General features: G+C 39.9%; 1 pseudogene; it reads left to right on the top strand.

The window, feature by feature from the left end:
• LOC124787727 overlaps positions 1 to 21,799 on the top strand; it is a 56,302-nt pseudogene extending 34,503 nt beyond the window's left edge.
• The last annotated feature ends 905 nt before the right edge of the window (positions 21,800 to 22,704 follow it).

Raw genomic sequence — 22,704 nt, 5'->3', positions numbered from 1 at the left:
CGTATCCTGAGTCTTCTTAACTAAAAGAAAAACATAATGTTATGTATAAATAAAATTATTTAGAATAACATACAAAAAAGTACACAAAATTTTAACTGTGTAATTAAAAAATTGTATTTCCAAAAGCAGTGGCAGAAATGCAATTATTGTAAGACTCAGAACATATAGTTTAATGTGCTGTAAAAGTTTCTTGTCAATGGCTACAGTTGTTCCTGAAATACGGGGAAGTTAAGTCACTAAATTTAACATTGTCAGGATAGGGCGTTCAAACTCCCCTTAATGCACGTTTTCTCCTTCCTCCACTTGGTGAGCGACACATTTATAGTATTTTCACAACAGCAGTAGCTATTTTCTTACAATTTCTTTTTGCCGGCATACCATGTCCCGGGCTTCAAGGGATGTGTGGAATTTATTACCTCAATGAGTGAACACTTCTGTGGCACGTGCAACCGTTTACGGATAACAGCTGATGGCAATTTGGAGGTGTGTCTCTTTGGGAATTCAGAGATATCTCTCAGGTGAGTGATGAAAGATAGAATAATCGTGTCCAAGTGAAAATTCATGTGAGGAAACCATAAAATTACTAGAAGACTGACAGACTGATCAGTATTTTACCTTCAGGAGGTGAAATTCCAAAACTTCTTATAGACACATTCGTTCCTCTTGTCCTCACATTAGTCGTGGAGTCCGAGTGACCTTTCAGACCTTCAGAAACTTATCCCTCTTTCCTCTCTCATGAAGAAACTGATAGTTCCAAATGCTGAGTATAGAATAATACTTTTAAACTGTTTGCCATGCACATTAGGTATGTGGTTGGTATATGGAAGAGATAAACTGCAGTTAAATCCAGCAGGTATGAAATGAGTAATCTTTTCTTGAAGTTTTCAGCTTGCACCCTCCTCCCTCCCAGACATACAAACCAGATACCTCTAGCTAAATAATTTGTGAGTATATATAATTTGCCTCTGTCAACATCATGTTACACTAACCTATTTTTGAGATTAAATTAAAGGAAAGTAATCAGAACTGGAAATTATGTAAAGACATTTTTAGCTATGTCCCTAGGTTGTAATAAAGTTAACACAGTATTTCTGTCCATGTGATGGTAACTATGATTCGCTAGCCACCAATGCCAAGCGGTTCTAGGCGCTTCAGTCCAGAACCGCGCGACTGCTACGGTCGCAGGTTTGAATCCTGCCTTGGCTCAGATGTTAAGTCCCATAGTGCCCAGAGCCATTTGAACTGTGATTCATGATTATCAGAGTCTATATGTTCCAAATAAAAATTGGAACTTCCTGTGTATAAATGTACAAATTATTAGACAATGGGACCAACAACTGACACTTTTAAATTGATGACTAGACTAAGAGATTAATAATAGGAAAAAAACTGCAAGATACTTTGGCGATAAGTTTGTTTCAGGACAAGGTACGAGGGGTGGGGGGGTGAGAAGAATCAGCTCTCTCTTTGTGAGCATAACAGAAATCCTTTATCAACCCAAGGTAAAATAAGATATAAAAATACAGGGTCAAACAATTAAGTATCTTAAAAACCAAATGACTAATAAAATTGAAAGCTAAGAAAAGTAAGTTCGTAGTAAGTAGGGTGAAACACAGGGGGCTGCAACATATTGCCATTGTTGTTTGACTTGTCTATCAAAGAAAAAAGAAATGGATCAAAACAAAATAAAAGTGAGAATGGAAATGTATCAGAAGCAGATAGGAATAAGCAAGGAACATATTCTTTAATAAATAAAAAAAAAAAAAAAAACTGACATGTGAGGCAGATGTTCCTACAATTTTATGTTCAAAGCAGAGCAGTCTGTGAAAGCAAAATATTTATGACATTGAAAAAAGAAAATCAGTGAGTGAAAAGTGTGTGTAGGTGAATTGTGGTGAAAGACTGGATATTGGAACTTCTGTTAGGCTGCCCAGTATTAGTTAACTTGGTAGTAAAGGAGCAAGTTTGCAAGGGCAGATAACTGTTTGACTACGTAAAATAGAGTGGGAGTATGGAAAAGCTAGTCCAAGATAGGATGAAAAAGATAACAGCAACTTAAAAAATGAATTGATAAGTTACCATGAACCCCATTCCAATCTAGTGAATGCAGTGGTTGACAATATCTTGTGACATTCGCCTATAAGGCTCAAACAATAATTGCTAAATAAAAATACAAAATGTTGACAAGACTGTATCTAAGCTGTCACTCTCTTTTGAAACAAGGGTGTTTAAACCAACAAACACGCAGGAAAGCAGGGACAACTCGCACACTAGAGAAGGATGGGCAGTATCATTGAAGGAGTGAGCATAAACCGTGTGGAATATGTGTGGTACAAAAAATGATAGTAAGAAAAAAAGAAGAAGAAGAAGAAGAAGAGGAAAAATGTTGATCTGGAAACAAGGGAATAAAAATTTGCCACGTGAAGAGACAATATGGTACTGTGCTGATGAGTGTGTACAAGTGGTGATATACAATATACATTGATAAAGGAACTCTGCATTGGGCCCAGAAGACCACGCAATGCTCTTCGAGAGATGTTCTCTACTATATATCTATGGAGAGTTAAGGGGTCAGTATAGAACTCTCCAGGCTGTTATCAACTTCCAGAAGTTGAAGACACTACTTCTCACTTGAGTAGCTCCTCAGCTGTAACTACAAGCAGAGTGTACCCTATTCCAGTCTGTCCACCGAGCAGAATTTCCCGGCTCTACAAGGAATTGAACCTGATCCCTTTCTATGGCACGCCTGTGGCATACTGACTGCATAGCTGTGGCAAGAGTCATAATATACACTTGTGAACAATTGAGTTATAACTATTCTGTTTATTGGGGAGAGAGTATGTACATTGCCACCGTGAATGAAATAGTTTAGTGTATCGTAACTGGAATGTATTCAGACCTCGTACTTGTGTGAGAGCGCAGTGTCTTAGACACTTGTAGTGTTTGTCTTAGCATGAACTAACCGGTGAGCCTTACTTTCTAGTATTTTTAATTATATATCATTACTGGTGCCTCTGGCACTTTTGTGTTGCAATAGCTTGCAATAGCAAACATTGAGTCAACCATGGTTTTTGGATTAGAAGTAGAGGTCAGCTGGGTTGACATTGGGAATAGAGTGATGGGAAGTGGACAATAAGCAGTTATATCGAAGGGTGCATTATTTGATATGTTAAGGTTAATTACAAAATGTGGAGTGGAGAATTTTTCACGTTGAGCAGAAGTAAGTTTACAGGACCAGATGTCAAATTACACATGATCAGTGTGAATCCCTATAGTCAGCATGAACACTGGCACACAGAATAATTTATAGGTAGCCTTGCTGTATATAAAAAATCAGATTTGTGCTGAACTGTCATGAACAAACTGTCACTTCTCTGGAATAAATAGACTCTGATTTGTTAATTACATCTGTGTAAATGAAAAATATAGGAAAAGGTAGAGTGCTGCTTACTGTAGAGGAGACATGTTACATTGTAGACAGGCACAATTAAAAAGGCACTTACACAAAGGTTTCGGCCACAGCCTTTATCAGCAAAAGAGATACAGAGAAACACACACATTCATACACACAGGCAAGCACATGTCACACACATATGACTGCCAACTCCAGCAGCTTGCCCCTAGCTGCTGGACTTGGCAGTTTTTTTTTCTCTGTGTGTGTGTGCGTGCATGCGTGCACACGCGGTGTGCTTGCTTGTGTGTTGTGCCTGTGTGCAACTTTGTTTTCTTTACGGTAAAGAGTGATCTATCTTTCCCTGCACTGTTGATATTCCTACCTGGAATTTCCATTGTTTAATCAGTGTAAATAAGAAGGACACAGTTACATATATTCTGTCACTTGAAGACTAATACATGAAGTCAGTGGACATTACTTTTTATTGCAGAGGATCTTTGTCACCACTAATTATTAATTTTGTGTGCCAGTTAATTAGACATGGTTTCATCCTTTCCTGGATGTGCCCTTTTTGTTAAATCTTCCTTCAAAAGATCTGATTTACTTCAAGTTAATAAACCTGAATATTCTGAAAAAGGAGGTGCAGCTTACAGCTGCAGTGTGACAGTTGATCACAGGGTGATTTTATCACTGCCATATCAGGGGTACCCATGGCTCGAGACACTTATTCTATAAGGGTGTGTAGTCATTGGGCTTTCTTGTACCACAGTGTCAAACGTGTACTGTAAGCAGATTTATTCAAGGAAAATACTACCACAGTCAGCAGAGTGAACTGCTATGGGCAACAGGATATCATTGACAGGGGTTACCACTGACTAGCATGGCTTTAGCAGTGAACAGGTGGGCCACAATGTAGCAAATGACTCACCAACTCAGTGACAGTCAATAAACAGTAACCATTCATGCCACTGGGAACTGTCACCTCTTTGTGGGATACAAAGATGCAATCTGCACACTGCTCGTCCCAGTTACAAAGATTAGCATTGGTTCGGAACAGCACCAGGGGATGCTCGAAGCATGCAGGAAGGTCGTCTGTCTGATGATTTGCGGTACATATTGCCAAGGTGGCAGGGTGCAAAATAAGGAGTGATCAAAAAACTTCCATTTGAAGGCTGCTTAGTTCAGATCAGTTTGCCACACACACACACACACACACACACACACACACACACACACATATCCATCCGCACATATACCCTGCTTGTGTCTGTATATGTGCGGATGGATGGATATATGTGTGTGTGTGTGTGTGTGTGTGTGTGTGTGTGTGTGTGTGTGTGTGTGTGTGTGTGTGTGTATGTGTGTGCGAGTGTATACCTGTCCTTCCTCCCCCCCCCCCCCCCCCCTAAGGTAAGTCTTTCCACCCCCAGGTTTGGAATGACTCCTTAACCTCTCTCTTAAAACCCACATCCTTTCGTCTTTCCCTCTCCTTCCCTCTTTCCTGATGACGCAACTGTGGGTTGCGAAAGCTTGAATTTTGTGTGTGTGTTTGTTTGTGTGTCTATCAACATACCAATGCTTTCGTTTGGTATGTTACATCATCTTTGTTTTTAGATATGTTTTTCCCATTTGGAATGCTTCCCTGTATTATATTATATATCAGTGCTTTCCTCTCCCACAACTATCCTGCAGACCTTGTCCACAAACAGATCTCCCAAGCAATACATTCCTCCCCACCCAACAACAATGTTACTACCCCCAGACCACACAGAAGCATCCCCCTTGTCACCCAATATTATCCTGGCCCAAATACATCAACTAATTACTCCGCCACGGATATGAATTTTCAAGTCAAGCCCTGAAATGAGATCATCCCTTGACAATATTCTCCCCACTCCACACAGAGTTGCCTTTTGCTGACCCCCTAACCTGTGTAACTTCCTTGTCAAACCCTACAATATTCCCAGACCACCTTCTCTACCTAGCGGTTCCTACCCCTGTAACCGACCCCGATGCAAAACCTGCCCCTTGCATCACCCCACAACCAACTACTCCAGCCCCGCTACTGGTAAAACATACACAACTCAAGGCAGGCCCACATGTGAGACAACACGTCATTTATCAGCTGACATGCCTGCACTGCACAGCCTTTTACATTGGTATGACGACAACTAAACTGGCTGAGCGCATGAATGGGCACAGACGAACTGTCCGCCTAGGAGATGTCCAATACCCAGTAGCGGAGCATGCCCTCCAGCATAATTCTAGGGACCTAGGAACCTGCTACACCATATGTGCCATTTGGCTTCTTCCACCCAACACCAGTACCTCGGAACTGCGGAGATGGGAACTTGCACTCCAACACATCCTTTCATCCCGCCGTCCCCCTAGACTGAACCTATGTTAACCAACCTCACTCCCATTTTGCTCTTTAGTCTTCTCCTCTTTCCCTTTCCTCTTTAGCCATTCATGCATCTTTTCATCCAACATAGTTGCGTTTATCTTTATACTATGTACCTCTTTACTTCTGTATTCATCCTCCTTGGTTTGAAGATGGCACAGTAATTACAGTAGAATATCTTTGGCTTCCCTCTGACATCCATGCCTCCATCTTTGCTACCCTCCCTGTTTACCTTTCACCTGTTGCTTCATAACCTGGATTGTGAATAACTGAATCCACTTTCCCTTCTTCCCCTTTTTTCCCCTCTCTCCTCCCTGATGAAGGAACTAAGTTCCGAAAGCTAGGATACGTCAATTTTCTGTTCTGTTTTGTGTATCTATTGGCTGTACTGAGCTGAGGTAAGTACTGGCCAGGCCCTCTATCTCTTTGTTAGTATTTGTTTCATATATATAAACACACACACACACACACACACACACACACACACACACACACACACACACACACACACACACACACACATATAGGGTGATGCGTATTATCCTTTAAAAACCTCCAAAGCACTGTAGATGACCCTGAGACAAGTAATTTAATACAGCACACATGGGATCACAAATGTTGGATACGATACAAATGTTGGGAAATGTGTCAAAAGCGAATGACAAATGTCACCAGATGATGTACCTTGCCATGCTTGCAGTGGTTGAGCCTCTCGGCCTGTCACACTTGATCATCCCAACCCAAGTCAAGTATTCATATCATTGTGGCTACGGACACACGTGTGCGACTTTAGTGATGGCATTCAGGATTTGAGTCTTGCATCTAGCAGGCAGTATTCTTTCATTGTGTTAAACAATTATGTATTTATATTGAAGTTTATTATTTTATTTACCGGTCTTGCAGTTTCCTTGATTTCTTGCAAAGTACAGTACAATGAAAACCTACCATATTGCATAACAAGTAGATGAGTATAAACTTCAGAATAGCATCATCGCCATTAAATGACCTATGTTTTCTTTACTAACTAATGTCTGTAAACAAAAAGAGAAGGGACAGAAGCAAAAAACACAAAATCAGAACTGCTTTTGCTTGATTACAGCAGGGACAATAATTTTGTAACATCTACATTTACAACAGATCATATTTACAAAATGTTTTCGAAATTTGCTCTGTTTGCTCAAATGAAAGTATTGCACTGCTGAATCATTCCTTTACACTCAGCCCCAACTGCTGCACATGCTGTGGGGTATGTCATCTGGTTACGTCATATGTTCAGTGTTTCTCACCAATTTTTGGGGTATTTTGAAATGTACAAAAAGGCAAATGCAGAAAGTTATCACATTTTGCTGCACATTACCTGTGTCACAGAAAAATAATGTATACAAATCTTCTCAGATTTGCCACTGAATAACTTTGTGCAAGCCTCACAATATTTCACCAACACAACTGTTCGTCATCTTCAGGTAGTGGTGGGTCCTGTCATCACTGCTGCAAGATGTGACTGGTGATATTCGCACAGCAGAATTGAAATTTGTCAGGCTAGAAGCAGGAGTACGAATGTGTGGACAGGCACTCCCAGTTGGATGGAAATGCCATTCATAGTAGCCTTCTGCTTATGTGTTGTGGGCAATGACTGCGCTTCTGGACACTCGTGTGGTTAAAAGCTGAATTAACTCTCTGCAAGGTGCTGCATCAGGTCATACATCGGAGGATCTGGTTTCTACTGTGTTAATTTCATAGCAGTCAGTGCTGGATTCTGGGCAGTCCTTAGTCAAAATTCCATATTCCTGTTGGTAAGATTGCCCACCGTATGGATACATGCCTCATTCTTAAAAACACAATCCTAGAGAGATGATGCTGAGGATAAAATTTCAGTCCTCTTGGGAAACGTGTGGTGCCCTGTATTCAGGCAGTGCTCTGCTACCACTAATTTACTGGGTGGCATTTTTGTCAGCGCTGTTGAACACAGTGTTCTTGCACAATGTGAGGTGTCTGCCCTATATAAGATTTCCCATAATGGCATCAGATCTTATATATGATCTGTGTTTTCTAAGGTCAAGATTGTCTTTAACTGAACACAAACAATTCCTTAGTTTTGCTGGTAGACGAAAGACACACTTGATTCTGTTTCTCTTAGCGATTCTTTCTATTTTTGAAAACATGCCACTGAAATATGGCAAAAAAGCCATTTGCAGTGCTTGTCTAAGTATCTTCATTTACATCCCTACACTGAACTTGCTTTGCTCAGAACACATTGCAAATCTGTTTACAAGAATAAACATTCTGCTGGAACACTGTTCTTAGGTGTTACTGTTCACCAGGCAGACTGTCGGTATCTGAGATCACGTGTGCTCTATGTGCCAGGGAGTGTAAGACACTACCACATTGTGCAGGGTGACGGCAACTTTTGGACCGCAAATATAACTCTGCGTGTATCAGTTTGCAGTAGAGACTATGCCCCAGTGTTCTGTCAGCTTTTCTTCTAACCGTGACATCCAGGAATGGTAAGCTGCTATCTTATTGTACTTCCACAGTGAACTGAATATTCAGATGGAGCGAGTGCAAATGCTGCAGGAACATAGGTAGTGTCTGTATTATGTGGGCCACACCACAAATGTCTCTTCAGCATTCTGCCAGAAGGAGGAATGTTGGATATTTACTAAGGGAAATAGAGGATCTCCCATGGGAGCACTGTCCACTTGATCAAAGTAGTTGGTGTTACATAAGAAATAGGATGAGGTATGCACATGTTTAAACAGCACCACAATTTCTTTCTCAAACTTGCTGCTAATAACCTCTAATGAGGGCTGCAGGGGCACTTTTGTAAGTAATGATATAACATTTGAGCTAACTAAAAGATCTGAAAGTTCTAGTTTAAGCATCTTCAGGTATTCTATGAAATCCTCTGAATTCTAAATATGATGGTCATAGTCATCCACATGATAAATTTCAAAGCTGTCACGTGGAAATTGCCAGTTGCATCTTGCAGCAGTGATAGTGGAAATCACCACCACCAGAAGATGCCAAAATGTTGTGTCACTGAAATATTGAGGGAGGGACTTGCATAATGTTATCTGGTGGGGAACCCAAAGTGTTTTTGCAACAGATCTATCAGGCAAGCCTGAAAATTCACATATACTCCAAGCAGTAAGTACCTGTTGTAAAATGGTCACATTAGTGAGCTTGGCAATTAATTAACAGTTTATCAATAAATTTGGCGTCATTTTGCAAGAAATTGTGCTATGTTCCACTACTCCCTCTTCAACAAAACTAATGTCAGTTTCTGCTCCACCTCTTCAGCCCGAGATCCTATGTATACTCTTGAGCATTTGTGTAAGATACCTGTTTATTTATAAAAATAAAAGTAACTTCTATCATGACTTTCCCATTCTTGTCCAGTGGGTTTGTTATCCTGCTGTTGCCTACTGCAAACTACAGGATTACTGTTGAAGATTTCTGCAAAGTTTTTCTTCCTTTTTAGTGTACCAACATTTCACTGTGTGGTAATTGCCTGGTACTGTTTAACGGGTGTTTTAACTGTTGTTTCAGAGATGCAATACGAAGCAAATGCAGTGAGGATGACTTGCTTGCCATGATTGGGGCAGCAGTGAGAAGAAAGAAGAAACAACATGCAGGTAAGATACATTACAGCAAATGTAACTCTATAGATAGAAAGAAAATTTCTGCTTAACAAGTCATAGCAAACATAAGAGCAAAATAGAATGAAAAACAACAGTGATAGAACCTGTGTTTTTTGTGTAAAATTGGATTTAATTTTTTATTTAGTATTCATTCTGATTAATGCCCATTGGTCAACAGTACATTTCAGCCCTAGAATTTGGTTCTGCAAGGTCCACCAGATAACCATATATGGCTGTTGTAACTCCTTTATTGGACTTCAGAAGTTTTCCAGCAACAAATCTTTTTTTTTTCTTTCTTTCTTTCTTTTTTTTTCTTTTTTTAAAAAAAGCTAAAATGCAGAAAACATCATAAAGGAAACACTCACAGAAAAGCATCAGTGTCCTTGAAACAATGGAAACTCCAGTAGGAATATCAACAATGTTGGAAAAGACAGATTACTACTTACTGATGAAGGCTGTGGCTGAAAGCTTTATGTAAGTGTCTTTTAATTCTGCCCATCTGCAGCCTAAGGTATCTACTTTATGGTAAGTAACAGGCTGTCTTTTCCTTCATTATTCATTAGTGTTCTTTGTTTTTATTGCTGTTTAGCAAGCATCGTGTGGTATATAAGGGATGTGAATAGCGTCAGATGTTGAATATCACTCTGGAGGATATGAAGGTGCTGCATATTGGTGTAGACAGCATTATCTGATGAGAGTTTGAAAGAAACCTCATTGTGGATGTCCATTTGGCCGCCTGGTTAAACCTTGCAACATTTGTATTTTTTGAGTATTTGGATATGACAGTGGCCTGATGTTGGAAAGTAAGGGCATACTCATAATCAATGTTCCAGTTGACTACATCAGACCACTACAAGGGAGCATCACTGTGTAGTGTACTGAGTACATTGTAACCTGTTCACGTCTGTGACTGCCATCTGAGAACAAGTACAGTAAACTCTCGTGCAGCTACACTTTTGGCTAGCTAGATTGACACTTGACAAGTTTCAATTTGCGTGCACCTGGAGCCAAGCATTTGCTGGTGTTTTTTTGGCAATCTACTGCTAATCAGTGCACTGGTGCGTGTCAAAAGTCCAAGTATTGTCAATTCGTGCGTGTGTTGGTTGAAGCTCTAGTGTGTTTCTTATTCGTATTGCATGGTTTCATGCCACTGCCATCTATTGGAACTCCTTGTAAGTACAGTACATACAGTATTGTTCTATGCAGCGCAACGTAGTCCTGTCGAAACTGACAATTAGAGTGCGCCGCCTAACACTTTCCACTTGTTGTCAGTACATCAAAGCTGAGTGTTTAACAGTGAACGTACAACACCCTGTTGTGTTGCCACGTGGGCTTGAGTAGAACAGAGGAAATGGCATAGATGTATCGAATGCTTTCATTTGATGGCTGCCACAGCCTGGTTTCAAAAGTCAAAAGTTTGTCTAGTGCATCTCGAGTGTTGTCAAGTTGTGCATCTGTGTGTTTCTGATTTGAGGTTTTGTGCTCCCACTATGTGCCTTAAAGTGTCCAGAGATAAAAGGGGCCAAAAACCATAAAGGACTCAGTCGAGTGTCTGTAAAAAGAACACTGAACGTGACTACGGGCACGAAACATAAAACGAATGTGATCTTGTTGGAAAAAGAGCTTCACACTTTGCAGAGAATTGATGCTGGTGAGCCACCCACAAAAGCTGCTGCAGAGTAGGAGTACAATTACTGATCGGGAGACAAATCGATCAGGAATTGAAAAATTTTGTTCCATCCAAGCATTGGGCAGTGCAGTGAAATCTTGAAAAATAGTGAGAAAAGGTGCACATCCTCAGTTAGAAGAGGCATTATTTTTGTGGCACGAATAAATAAGAGCCAAAGGTGTGTCAGTTTCAGGTCCTCTACTTTGTCAAAATGAGCTGATGAGCTGATTGAAGGAAAGAAGCAAGAATTCCTTGGAAATAATGGCCGGCAGGATCGTTTCAAGAAGCGGCATGGCATTCATGAAATTGCCATCAGTGCCAAATCATTATCTGGGGATGAAGCTGCTATGCTGATTTTAAGAAGAAACTGCACGCAATCATTGACAAAGGATGTTATACTGGCAATCAACTTTACAAATGTGATGAAACTGGGTTGAATTACAAAATGCTGCCTACGAAAACCCTTGCCTCTAAAGAAGAAGAAATGGCTTCCGGATACAAAAATATCAAAGAAAGATATACTGTCCTCGCTTGCAGTAATGCCACTGGCAATCATAAACTGTGTCTTACTTTAATTGGCAAATCCAAAACACCAAGAGCATTTAGACACCAACCAACCAGCTTTGCCACTGAGGTACACGAATCAGTCTTAAGGCACGTATGAACAGTGCCATCATCAGAGAGTGGTTCCAGGCAGAGTTTGTTCCAGCTGTAGTAAATTACATGGCAGGAAATGGACTTCCTTGAAAAGCGCTACTTCTTGTGGACAATGCTCCTTATCACCCAGGTGATCTGCAAGATGGGGATATCAAAGTTGTATTTCTCCCACAAAATGTCACATCTCTATGTCAACCGATGGACCAAGGTATTCTTGAGGCGATGGAAAAACATTACAGACGCAAGATGCTGGAATACTTAATAGGTGTGATTGATGCTGCAGATGATTTTGTGGAAGTTCTTAAAAAATCGATGTTTTAAGTGTCATTCATTGATTGCTGAAGCTTGGAGTCTAATTCCTCCACTTCCTCTTGTTAGGTCTTGGAAAGAACTCTTAGATCGTAAGGCAACCTAAGTGGTGGGAAGGAGGAGGCAACACCGAAACTCAAGCTGACATAATTTTGGTGAATTTACTGGAGAAGCTGGTTGTAAAGACACACACTTCGAAGACATTGAAGAGTGGATGGAAAATGGCATTTTTTCATGTGCCTGAGGATGAAATCGTCCAAATTGTGACCGATCATAAAGTGTCAGAAGACTATGTTTCTGATGATGAATCAGAGAAAAATATTCCTCACACATTCTGTTACGAAGTGATCCAAACTGCCCTGGAGTACATCAGCCAATAGGAGGAGACGATTTATCCTGAAATAGTTTGATTTCAACGTTGGAGATGTATTGTTGCAAAAATAGTTTCTCAAGCAAAAAAACAAAAAAAAAAGACATTTGTGACTTCGTTACCAAAAAATAAACTCTAATGAAGCATCCTAGAACTTCTATGTCCATAACTTAAAAAGTTTTTTTTTTTTACTTTTCTTGAAAGTTCCTCTAGACAGACTTTTTGTTCCTTTGAGTTATCTCTAGATTTGTTTCATAATTTTGTTCAGTAGTTTATTTTTTATTCAAAAGAGTAGGTAATAAAATTAAAACTCCTGTTTTTCCTACTGCCAAATAAGGGAGATTTTTTCTGTAAGAATGCAAAATAAACGAGCTTTGTTATACAACATTTAAAAACTTTGAGTTTTCAATCATAGTTTGGTGCCTTTTTAACATGTCAACACAATTTTTTCAGTAAAAAAGTGCAGGGTTATTTGCAACCGTATCAGTAACGTTTTACATACCCTACGCACGTTTTACGATTGTATTTCGCAATATTGATGCAATTTGGAGTGTTCACATGTGAAAAAAGGGGGACTTTGATTTATCTGAAATTTTCGTTATTGGAACCGGCCACCGTCCCGATCATTTCGGATAAACAGGAGTTCACTGTAATAGACTCCTTGCAACATGCTGTGTCATACAGCTAGGAGCAGCCAGACTATGGAATTGCCGTCCTGTGCATAGGCTGCCATTAACACCCAAGCAAATGACTGCATGTGAAGTGGTGCCACGATCGAGAAGTACGGACTGCTAATGAATGGCGTCACATTATGTTCACTAATGAGTCTCCCAGTCCTGCACTGCTCCAAATGACTATCGTGGAGAAGTTTGACCGTGACCAGGGGAGATGGGGAGATGTCCCATTCTTCCACATTTTGGGGGGGGGGGGGGGTCACAAAGCAGTCCCATGGTGTGGGGAGCCATTGAGTATGACTTCAGGTCACGGCTTGTAATGGCCGAGGGAACTCTGATGGTACAGCAGTGTGTAATAGTATTGTGGTGCTATTTTTCAACAGGCCAGTGCTTGTCCACATGTAGTATGTGTCTCTTTAAATTGTCTGCGTGATGTTGATATACTCCTGTGGCCAGCAAAATCCCCATATCTGTCCCCGATAGAACATTATGGGACCAACATGGACGTCAACTCCATCCCACTGCCTGTATCCACGATTGCAATGTCCAGTTACAACAGTTGTGGATCACCTTTCTGAGGAGGGTATGCAGCAGCTTTACGACATCCTCCCGCACTGTCCAGGCCAGACAGGGTGCATTGCTGTATTGATAAGTGGGCTCAAACTGATAAGTTCTGTGTAAATTTGACTCTGTTTTGTTATGACTGAAATAACATTACATACGCTCTAAATTCGCTATGTTTCAATTTGTTTTCTCCCCACCTTCTGAGTGTCTCACTTTTTTTCAAGCAGTGTAATTTAAGACAGACATAAGAATATGAAAATGGGATGGCATATCACATTGCTATTCAACTATACCCCTAAGAAAATTGTAAGATAATGGAGAAGAGCAGGTGCACTATTACACTGACTAGAACGTAAACTTAAAGATAGAATTATATTGTGTAACCTACACCGATGACATAATACTAATTGACAAAAACATCACTGATGTGCTAAAGCAATTTGAAATATTAAGGGAGCAAGCTAGGAAAATTAGACTACTAATTTCACATGGAGAAAAAATTCTTGGCTGATACCAAAATGGCACTGGGTGAACTTATATAGGCAATGACATAGTATTCGGTGTTAAAAGAGTTTAAATAGTTAGGTGAAAAAGACCACTGAACATCATAATGAAAAGAAGGCCATAGAATCCAGACTTCAGAAAATTCAAACTGTCTCTCACTTAACTAAAAGTATTTTTCCTGGAACTCTAAAATCTAACATTGTACAACAGTGATCAAATTAGAATTTCTTTATGCATGAGAGAGACTCTTTGTCCAACACAAGACATGAAAACAGCAAGAATGTAAAATTGTAGTAAAAATCTTAGGTCCAAGAATAAAAGATGGAATACATCACACAGAACCCAGTGTGAAATCTCCAGGCAAAATCCTAAAAACTCTTGTTACAATGTGTCTCCAAAGAATCCAACTTGTGGGACATACAGAAAGAATGTATCCAAACAGGCAGCTCATTGGATTCCCACATACTTGAAAAATAAGATCCAACTGATGAAAACAAACAGGAAGAGACCTTAAGAAATTGGAATCACCACATTTACAGTATTCTGATGTAGTGATGAGTCACACAGAGTGCAGTTTCACAGTAGCTTGATCGATGCTTGTACTTGTGTGTGTAGTATATGCAAGTGTGTACAGCGTCTCTTCTGGTGTACACACAATATGCTAATTTAGTGGCCGAGCAGTAAACCGGATCCCTACTTGGTTCCAGTGTGCTGTGCTAATTATTCTTCTTCACTTGACATTTATGCTTGGAGCTGCAAGAGAGGCCATTTTCCAGATAATGCCACAAAAACAACAAATTCTCAGATATCAGTTTAACTTACACTCTTCAACATCATAGACAACATTTCACATTAATATGTTGCAGAACACTAGATTAGTGTTAAAATTGCCAGAGTAAACATTGTTCTCCATGTGACAGATTGTCACCCGACGTCCAAAATCGATAAATTTTATATCTCTGCACAGACAAGCAGCTGGTTGCTCATTGTCATCTGTGGTGCTAATCAATGGGTTGAGCTCGTTGCTGGCACAGCGCCACCACAGAGTAAGTGGCCCCTCATCCCAGCAGGTGGCGATGTTTTAACACCCGTATAGCTCCCCAGACTTACCGCGTCTGTGGATAACTCCGTCTCTGCACAGAACTTCACACATTTCCCACACAGTGGGCCCTCGTGTCTTTTACACACAATAAATCTTCAAACTTATTTCATTGGCTAAGTTAAATTTCGAGTGTGACATGCTATTTCATAAAAAATAGTAAACGGTAGACATGGATGTTATTGTGACTCTTTCCTAAGGCAACATTTGTGTATTACACTTGTAGAAGTGCACTGCAACATAAAACAGTAGACCGTAAGTTCAAACAATGGAAACTCCAGGTTGGAATATCAGCAGTGTAGGAAAAGAAGAAGAAGCTAATTACCATAAAGATGGCACGTTAAAATGCAGACAGGCACAGTTAAGACACTTACACATAAGCTTTTGGCCACAACCTTCATCAGAAAAAGAAATAGAAATACACACCATTCATTCACACAAGCAAGCACACCTCACACACACATGACCGCCAACTCTGACAGCTCAGACCAGAATGCTAGTCTGTAAGTTTGCTACACAATAAAATAATTATTCTGAGCTACAAGAAAAATGGATTCAAAGAACTAAACTGCTTGAAGAAAAAAAAGGGAAGCTCCCTGAAGCAACATAGTTTCACGAGTGTGCATACCAGTGGTAAATTATGAGAGTCGCAACTCTCTGAAATGGATACAAAGGCCACCAGATTGCATTAGCTTTGTTTGTGTCTCAGATTGTTACCATGAATGGTAGGAGCTATAAGAGATGTGAAGAGTGTAAGATGTTGAGTGATCCCTGTGGAGGGCACAGATGCCCTGTACTTCTGTGAGTCAGCATTATCAGCACGTAACAAAATTTGAAGGGGCCTAATTGTGTGTCTCCATTTGCCAGGCTGATTGAATTATGCAATATGCAGATTTGTGAGACATTCAGATGTGGTAGTGGCCCCATGTTGGACTGCTTGGGAACGTAAGGGCAGCGTGCTTGTCAGCAAGCTTCCGGTTGACCGTGTCTGACGAGCCCATGGGAGAATTGCTGTAATGTACGCCAAGCACATTGTAACCCTTTGACACCTGCACCTGTCATGTGATCAGCAGTGAGTCACATTCTGCAAGACCCACGATGACAGTTGTCAGTGAGTATGACAACGACATAGGGAGAGGGCGTGTGGGGCAGCATCGGATATGACTTCAGGTCACTCTGGCAGCACAGCAGTATGTCATGGACATCCTACATCCTCATTTGCTACCTCCATGTCCAACGGAGTTACAAGAGACAGAGCAGTGAAAACATATCCAGTTGTTGACTCACAAAACGGTTTTGAGGTGTGACGCATGTAGTCTTAAGTGAATCATTCATACAAAAAGAAAAGAAGAAGAAGCTAAAGTCAGAATGTGAAAAAATTGGAGAATGGAATAGATATTTGAAGACTTCACACTTGAAACTCCCAGTTTTCCTATTGTGAAAGTGCCTTTGTGACCATATGCATTTCACTGACGATAAACCTTTTTTTCCCCCCCTGGGTCTTGGCTCCATAATTTTTCATCCAGTTGTGTCAGAATACTTGCATAGTATTTGTGAGGTATTGTTTCAGTCTTGCAAGCTAATCTAAAATACAAATCCCTTTTGCATCCTAGAAAACAATGACCACTCTTTCTCTCCGATGAAGTCACCTTGGCTATTTTTGTGCAACTGCTGTTTCATTTCAGTCATCTCTCATCCACGGGAACAGATTGGTGCATAGAATCAGTTGTGTGTCAGATTGTCCCAAATTGTTTTTCACATTAGGTTGTAGTCAGGCTTCAACAGACATGCCACTCACTTTCTGGTACGGCCACGGCATCAACTGTTTTGCACATCTTTTTAATTACTGATCTTGCAATATCACACTGTGTTCTTTCTCAGCATTTTCATATTTGATTGTAATTCTAGGAAGTTGTTCATGAGTCATCTTACAGAGACATATGCCACATATGAATTCAGCCACCCATTCCTTAACTGTTGACTATGAAGGAACTCCCCCCACGAACCATGGACCTTGCCGTTGGTGGGGAGGCTTGCGTGCCTCAGCGATACAGATGGCCGTACCGTAGGTGCAACCACAACGGAGGGGTATCTGTTGAGAGGCCAGACAAACAAGTTTTTCCTGAAGAGGGGCAGCAGCCTTTTCAGTAGTTGCAGGGGCAACAGTCTGGATGATTGACTGATCTGGCCTTGTAACATTAACCAAAATGGCCTTGCTGTGCTGGTACTGCGAACGGCTGAAAGCAAGGGGAAACTACAGCCATAATTTTTCCCGAGTACATGCAGCTCTACAACTTGACTAGAAGAAGAGATCGGTTGGTAGGACATGTTTTGAGGCTTCAAGGGATCACAAATTTAGCATTGGAGGGCAGCGTGGAGGGTAATAATCGTAGAGGGAGACCAAGAGATGAATACACTAAGCAGATTCAGAAGGATGTAGGTTGCAGTAGGTACTGGGAGATGAAGAAGCTTGCACAGGATAGAGTAGCATGGAGAGCTGCATCAAACCAGTCTCAGGACTGAAGACCACAACAACAACAACATGAAGGAACTGACTCCTAATAAGTAAGATGATGCCTGTAGAAAAGTACAACAAAACAGTAATCTCAAAAAAGGACAGGATAGACAGTACATTCTGTAGGACATATGAAAAATGATTGGTAAAAGAGACTTGGTGTGTTAAATGCAGCTTTTGATTACATGATAATTGAATTGGATAGATAAACAATATACTCGCTAAGTGGTGGCAGAACACACACATAAAAGAAGATTATAATTAGGCGAGCTTTCAGAGCCAGTAGCTCATTCTTGAGGCAGAAGGGTTGAAGTGGAAGGAAGAGGGGTGAAGGATAGGTCTAGGAAAAAGGGTAGATTTTGAGAAAGTTACCCAGAACTGCAGATCAGGGGAGGCTTTCCAGATGGGATGAGAAGGAAAGACTGATTCCACATCTACATACATACTCCACTAGCCACCATATGGTGCATGGCAGAAGGTACCCTGTCTCACTACAATAGTCTGAATAAAATTACTTGATAGTTGACATCAATCACTTGCTGCAACAATGTTGCCACATTGGCTACCAGCTACCGTTTGGTTACAGGTGACAACAAACAAGCGGCTCACTTCACAAATTATGTTAAATGTTTAACACAGAGCAATTTTTCTAGTGGATGGTGCAAGGTATGTCAGAAATGTTGGATACTCTGTTGACTATTGATTTAAAGTGACCAGTGACTGAACTGGGGCAGACGACCCGTTTTGTATCCCTGACTGTAAACTTGTGTCCTAACCCAGCCGAGAAAATTGTGGTCAACAGTCTGCAGCAGTACTAATATCATGATCGCTTTGTTCATGGCAATTAAAGCTAACCCTTAAGGGTAAACTCAAGACAACAAAAACTCAATTTCAGGGCTGAAAGCAAATTGAAATTTCTCCATGTCATTTGTTACCTGTAACTATCCTTACACTAGCTGCACATGCTGACATGTTAGAAACCAGTGAACAGCCCGTGTGGGCACTTGTTCGTGGATTATAGATGACTGAGGCAGATTCCAAATGAAGAAATAATGACAGGAAGAAAAATAAGACCAAATAGAACAGTCAAAACAATGATGAAAAATGATGCAGCAAAGTATTAAAAATAAAAAAAAATACATTTAAACCAATTAATTGAATGAAAATAATAATCACACTCTTTTGGTTAGATTTAGAAATAAAAATTTTGCTACATTGATGAGATTCAAACCTATGACATGCTACACATTAGATTAATCTGCCAACCATTGTGCTATGCCACAGCACTGCATGAAGTATTTATATATGTGAATGTAGTGACCCAGTTGCAACTATGAATTGCAACCTTAAAAATTTCAGTTTCACGCAGTGTAGTGAAAAGCTTATCTAATGTAAGACGATCTCTGTGAATATGATAACTATATGTATGATACTGAATTACACCTTGTGCTGAGTTATTCGGTAGTGTTTGGTTAGTGCTATGAATGAAATGTGTGTCTTTCATTAGCATTGTTAATGTGTGTTGTTTTTGGTGTAGTTATCGCGTGTCATGACATACATAATAAAAGTGTCGGGCTCATAATTCGGGATACAAATACATCAAGAAAGAATGCTGAACCAGGAATTGGAAGTGACTGGCCAATTTTGGTGGAGTTTGGCAACAGCAGACAGTTCAAGTGTGACGCTGACTACTCTTATTGGCGTTTGAAGTGCCAACTATCAAGTAATTTTAATTCGACTGTAGTCAGTTCCTTTCCCGTTCCATCTGCCAATCGAGTGAGGAAAAAGTGAATGTCTATATGCCTCTCTACGAGTCCTAATTTGTTGTCTCTTATCTTCGTGGTCCTTATGCATAATGTATGTTGGTGCAAGCAGAATTGTTCTGCAGTCAGCACAGTGTTCCTCAAAATCCCTCCAGGGATTCCCATTTGAGTTCCAGAAACATCTCCATAATACTTGTATGTTGTTGTTTCAACCTACTGTTAACAAATCTAGTATCCTGCCTCTGAATTACCTCAATGTCTGCTTTAATTCGACCCCTTGCGGATCCCAGACACTCAAACTGTACTCAAGAAGAGATCACACTAGCATCCTATATGTGATGTCCATCACAGCTGAGCCACACTGCAGTAAAATCCACCCAACAAACGAAAGATGATTATTCGCCTTCCCTACCATGACCCTCACAAGTTTGTTCCATTTCATATCACATTGCAACGTTATGTCCAGATATTGAAACAATATGACTTCTTCATTCATGACACTACTAATGCTGGATTCTGGCATTATGGATTTGTTTTTCCAACTCATCTGCAGTAACTTATATTTTTCTACATTTAGGGTTAGCTGTCATTTATCACACCAACTGGGAACTTTGTCCAAGTCATCTTTTATCCTCCTAAATCACTCAACAATGACACCTTCCATACACCACAACATCATCAGCAAACAACCACAGATTACTGTCCACTTTGTCCATCAGATCAGTTATGCACATAGAAAATATGAGTAATAGCGCTCCTATCACACATCTCTGGAATGATCCTAATGATACCCTAGTCACTGATGGACACTCACCGTCAGGATAATGTAGTGGGTTCTATTACTTCAGAAGTCTTTGAGCCACTCACATGTCTGGGAACCTATTCCATGTGCTTGTACCTTTGTTAAGAGTCTGCAGTGAGGCACTATGTCAAATGCTTCTCGGAAATCAAGAAATATGGAATCTGGGTTTGTGAATTTTGTGATGGCAAAGTTAGAGGAGCAATGCATCTGCATTAAATTTTGCGTGAAACTCAAGAAAACCTTTACAGAGACACACCAAATGATGCAGGGACCCTATAGCGATGAGTGCTTAAGCCATACTTGGTGTTACGTATTATTCACACGTTTTAAAAATGGCTTTACAAAAGTCAAAAATGATCCTTGTTCAGGACGCTCTTAGATGTCCCCTGATGACGCTTGTGTCAGGAACGTCAAAGAAATTGTGTGTTCCAGTCAAAGATTCACTGTCCGAGAGATTGTAGAAGAATGTAACATTTCAATTGGATCATGTTATGAAATGACACAGCATCTTGGAATGCATTGTGTTGCCGCCAAGTTCATTCCACGGCTCATGAGTCAAGACCAAAAAAACTTTTTGGATCTCACAAATGAGAATGAGATGTTCCTTGCGAGAATAGTATGACCCCTGCAGACTTCTTTTTATTTCCAAAGTTTAAAAGGATGAAGTTTTGCAATGGTAGATGAGATAAAAGAAAATTCGCAGACGGCAGTTTATGCAACCCAGCAGGAGGTGTGTCAAGACTGCTCCTGGAAGTGGAAATGATATTGGGAGCAGTGTATCAATTGTGGAGGAGAGTATTTCAAAGGAGACGATCCATAGTAACTAAAAGATAAGCATAGAAAATTTTGTGGACTAAGTTCTGGAATTTTTTGAACAGACGTCATATGACAAAAGGGCATGCTGAGTTGCCCATGAGCGATGCTTTGTACTGATTTGTGGACATAAACTTATTGGTCTCTATGAAACTGATTAGATTCAAACCCAGAATATGTTCATGAATTCTGCAGCAAACTGATGTTACGGGAATTGGTCTTTAATTTCGCGAGTCTGTTCTTTCGCCCTTTCCCTGTTGCTTCATAACCTGGGTTGTGAGTAACTGAATCCACTTTCCCTTCTTCCCTTTTTTCCCCTCTCTCCTCCCTGATGAAGGAACAAAGTTCTGAAAGCTAGGAATGTAAATTTTCAGTTCTGTTTTATGTGTATCTATCGGCTGTACTGAGCTGAGGTAAGTACTGGCCAGCCCCTCTATCTCTTTGTTGGTATTTGTTTCACATCTTATATGAGATTTTCCATTAATCATTTATGTTTGTATAAGCATTTATTAAATTTAAAAAGTTGGATTTCATATGTTAATACAAAAGATAATTTTTTGCATTGCAGGCATGATGAACCTGTCAAAGATGAAGAATCGGCCAATGATTCTTATTGGAGGATAACAATACGTATAACTTAAACTTGAGATTCTTGAAAATAAAGCTAGTCAGTATTTCTTAACAGTACTGATTGACGAGCAAAGTCTTAGTGGACATTTGTATAAAATTGTCATAGGTGTTATTTACAAGAAGAGTAAATAGTTTCAATAGGAATGTGGTGAGACATTTAACAAATGTCATGACCACACATTAATAGGACCTTATAACACTACCATTATGATATTAGTATGCTTTTACATAAATAACAGAAACCCTGTCTCCATGTTGCCACATATAACCCTCTTACTAAAATTTAGTTTAGTTTCCAAATAAAATACACTATGGAAGCATAGTCCTGTTTATAGGAAAAGATAATCAATAGAGTTATCCTTCTTACAGGATTTACCGTGTGTTGCGTCTAATGGATAAGTAAATTGGACTATTCACTCCTTTTCCTAAGATCTTACCCAGTGGCTAGATAGAAACACAGTATGAATATATACTGAATATATACTGAAGCTAGGACAACTCATTTCCAAGTTCATTTAGTGGTTTAAAACATGTACTTAATGGTCACCAACCTATCCTGGCAATGAAATAGTGAAGTATTGGAGAAGCAGAAATTTGAATTTTGCCTACTTTCTTGCTACTGTTTGGTTTGGCTCTTCAAATAAATTACACCACTTAAACAATTTTGGGCTACATCTTTATACATTATGTTTTTAAAAAAGAAAAAGCCCAGTAGATAACTTCAAGGAAGGTAAAAAAAATTAGCCGGGGTGGGGGGGACAACCTTTAGAAAAGCACTTTCCATAATCAAGAAACTTAAATACTTAGACACTAAAGCACACACTTTTTAACTGAACATTTCACTTAAAGAAAACCTCTTTCTTGGTGGAATTTACTTTCAAAAGCTATTATTCTTTGAA

The sequence above is a fragment of the Schistocerca piceifrons genome, chromosome 3 (assembly GCF_021461385.2).
Source record: "Schistocerca piceifrons isolate TAMUIC-IGC-003096 chromosome 3, iqSchPice1.1, whole genome shotgun sequence".
Taxonomy (NCBI): domain Eukaryota; kingdom Metazoa; phylum Arthropoda; class Insecta; order Orthoptera; family Acrididae; genus Schistocerca; species Schistocerca piceifrons.
This window is presented reverse-complemented; position numbering and strand designations above follow the sequence as displayed.